We start from the raw sequence: 4225 nt of genomic DNA, 5'->3' as shown, positions 1-4225 counted from the left end.
TTAAATATGGACGTCTAATAGAGGTCGAATGGAAGTTACAAAATGCGGAACTATGGATGTTTAGTAGATATCTATAGGAAGTTACATGGATGTCTAATGGAGGTTTCGAATATCTATGAAGAACGTCTAATGGATCTCTAATAGAGGTTTTTGTTCTGTGTGGGTTCTTAGTTAATATGATATGAGTAGTGACTACCCTGCTGAAAATGTTCGATTAAAACCGATTAAAACGTAATCCGTTTTAATCGGTTTCAATCCGTGCCCGGATTAAAAAGTAATCGGTTTTAATTCCAAACAAATTATAATTAGTTTTAATATTATTTTTGCGGATTATTTCCAATCTAAAATCATTATATATTCTAATTCATATTGTTGTCAATTTAAATAAATCCGAATAACCGTATAGATTATATTATTTTGGATATATAATATCCAAAATAATCCGTCTAAACCGTACATATTTTTTAACATCTAAGTTTGTTTCAGTTACAAAAACACTGATTCAATAAAATTGATTGTAATCCGTCTAAATCCGATTCCGCTAGGAAAGACAACATTAATCTGAATTTTTAATTTAAATTTTTAATTTAAATTTTTAATTTAAAATTTAGCGATGGCGTGTGTAATTTCAATTTGCTTTAATAATATTTAATTTTTAGTAATTGAGTTGATTATAATCCGGTGTAATTCGAAATTCACCGATTTTGAGGATATAAACTAAATTGGTTTGAATGCAATAAAAATCCAATTTTTTTTTATCAGTATAATAGTAATTTGTTTTAATTTTTTTGCATACATTTGTATGAAACGCTATCGTTTCTCTTGATCCAGTATTTTACATTGTGTTGTACTTATTTGTATTTTACTGTCGATATTTCGACTATCTATCATGTTAGTGTATGTTAACATTATAAAAAAAATATTTTCATCTTTTTGATAACTTTATTGATCTGATCTATCACGGGTATGTATTTATTAATATTGAGTAGTCATGGATCATCACGAAGTGTCTGCAGTTCTCAATCACAGAAGTCAAGCAGCGTTGACGGCAGTCGTGACTTGGATGGGTGACCGTTGAAAAAATGCGATTAAAACCGATTTAAAAAAAGTAATTCATTTCGATTGAGATTTGTGTCCTGAAATAATATGCGTGCATTGAAATGTTGTATTAATCCTTACATTCGTCATAAATTCGAGTTTGGTTTTTTCTTGTTATTTGTTCGATTAATTCTATATTATTATACATTTAGAATAATAAAATATATATGAAATTTTATTATTAGTTGAACTATATAATTAATTTTGACATGATATATTTATATACATATATCAATCAGTAAATTTTGGATCGACCATTTTTGGTTTGACCAAAATATTTTAATCCTTTTTAATACCGTATTTTTGGTGCAGAAATCCCAATCGATTCGGATAACTTTTTTTATAATCGGTTTTAATCGAACATTTTCGGCAGGGTAACGGCTTATTGTAGAAAGTCCCAAGGGCCCCTCAAGGCTGAGACATAGACTTTTGCATAACGCTGCATAACGCACAAGACATAAGGCACAAGAAAATCAACCAATCAGAATATGAAATGAAGGCCTCTGATTGGTTGATTCTTTTATGCTTTACGTCTTATGCGTTATGCAGCGTTATGCAAGTCTATGTCTCGGCCTTCATACAATTAATGGCGTTCATCGGCACGTATATAAAACAGTAAGTATATTATATTAATGTTTTATTATTGTTAAATATTCTGTCATGTTAAGTATTAATAAATTCTGCATAATTGAATGTTGTTAAAGGAGAAACAATTATCTGTAAGATATGATAGTAAAATCATGGCTATATATGCATGCATCAGTCAAATAATATTTTATTATTAATATCTTAAATATAATATTTTTACTCTACTACCTTAATATTTTATTCTACTCATACTTATTTGCCATTATTATTTTATTTTGATATAAGCGTATATTTATATTTATGTTGATATTTTATGTTCTTTATTACTAATTTGTGTTTATGTTTATATCATTTATTATTTATAGTTAAGTACCCATTTATTACCTTTTTTTTTTAATAAAAAGTAATGTTAAAATGCATATTTGCTTTCATTTCCCGCATTTCATTTCCCCTTCTTTCGCACTTTTAGTCATTATAGATTGGCTGCGCCATTCCGTATCCAGCCAATCAAAAATTGGCTCAACTTTGGCGTCTCTTAATATAGTGTGTAATGATGCACTTCCGAAAGTGCATCGTTCCCGGTCGAACAACCGCCGGATGCCGCCTGACCGACGAGCCGTCGGGCGAGAAAGGCGCGGTGCGCCCATTTTTTTTAAGCTCTCCAAAGATAGTCGGCTGGCGACTTAAGACCAGCCGACACAGACGTTGCCGTCGACCGTTTAACGGCACGGAAACCGCCGAACGGCGCCGATCGCGGCCGAGTGCGAAATTGCGTTATTTTGTTGTTAACAAATTGTCGCGAGGGGGGGAGGTGAACGACCTCGGCGCCGGGTATAAAAGGAGCTCCGAAACTAGGAAGACCTCCAGTTCCTGACCGTCCTGCGAGCCGACGACACCGGGGTAAAGAGTGACTTTGCCTTGGTCCGAGCGATTCTCGGTGAAGTCTAGGTTCGCGGGCTTCCTTGTACGCACCGCACATTGGCAACGAAGTACCCAGGAGTAGAGCGCTTCTCTACTCTTGGCTGAGCATTCCTCAGCAGGGGCCACTCCTTGCACTCGGAGGGGCGATACCAGGGCGAAGCGATACTTCGCCTCCATCCGAGCGGTTCTCGCATCGCTTCCCCATTCCCGTCGACGCGATCCTCGGTCTTTCTCCGGTTTGGTCGTATTAACGACACATGAAATTCTTGGGGATTTAAATCACCACGTACGGTCCGCGCGCCGTACTCGCGCACCGAGCCGATACACTCGTTTACGTCGCGAGCGCGTGTCCATACCGATGAACTCACCGATATCGTCACGCACCGCCCCGCGCTCCGTACGCACAACCCGAGTTCCGAACAAATACGCGTTTCCGCTGTAGGGATACGGTCGGGATTATTTCCCCACATCGATATTGTAGTCTAAGGGCGTTTTTGCGTTAATATTAAATCAAGATCGTCTTCGCGGTATAGTAAACTATCATCGCACATTATCGGATCATGTAACCCGCATTGTGTAGCGGTTCGCTAATTGCGTTTCTTTTACATTACGACGTTTACTTGTTTTATGTTATTTCTTTTTATTCTTTTTCTTTTTCTTTGAAATATATTTTTATGTATTTAAAATTACTCTTTGTCGTTCGATTCTTCCTACTCTGTTACTCTCTCTTCTGAACCTGCTGGCGATCCCTGCCACCCGTTTCGAGTACCGACGAGCTATTCCGCGTATCAATAGCAGGTCATTTTAAGTGTCTCTAGCCGGACCTAATGTTGCCAGCGCCACGCGGACAAAAAATATAGATTTTGTGTTATATTTTTGACATTTTTGTTTAATATAACGATACGACGCACGAAAAAAATCCAATTAAGGTATATTTTACAAAAACAGACCTCCATTTACAACCTCCATGCACTGAAATTGCAAAAAAAAAATTATTTTATTAATTATAGATGTTTTTAGTAGCGCATATATTTTCGTTTTTCCGCATAAAACGTATTTGTTATGCTTTATTAACGAATATAATATAATATATAACACATTAATTTTAATTTTTACCCATATATTATAGTATCATCATAAAGTACACATTCTAATAAGCTTTAAAAAGCTCGCCTATATATATATTTTACGACTTATTTTTGCCTTCTACATTACAAGGGAAGTTAGAGAATTTATTAAAGAAACCCAATTTTTGAAAATTACAAACTTTTCAAGTCGTGTATTTTGAAAAATAAATTTTTGTAATTTTTTTCAGTCCACAGAGCTTTTGAAACGTCATACCAAAAATAAATCCTCATGATATGAAAGTAATTTGAACGTATTTATAAATATGACATGCAAAATACCGGATATAGTCGAAAATTTCTCATGCCTTGGCGAATTATGTTAAGATTACTAATGATTAAAATATTATTTATACATTTCAAATATACTTAACTTTTAGTTTGAAGTATATTTAATTAAAATCAACCGTTTGTAGAAATATTTTTTCACCTATCTGGATACTAAAAACGATTATATCTCTGGCGCGCGGGCTGACGCGCGCGTTTCGCACTCG

Source organism: Wasmannia auropunctata, unplaced genomic scaffold (genome assembly GCF_000956235.1).
Source record: "Wasmannia auropunctata unplaced genomic scaffold, wasmannia.A_1.0 LD334572.1, whole genome shotgun sequence".
Taxonomy (NCBI): domain Eukaryota; kingdom Metazoa; phylum Arthropoda; class Insecta; order Hymenoptera; family Formicidae; genus Wasmannia; species Wasmannia auropunctata.
Note: the sequence above shows the minus strand (reverse complement) of the source record.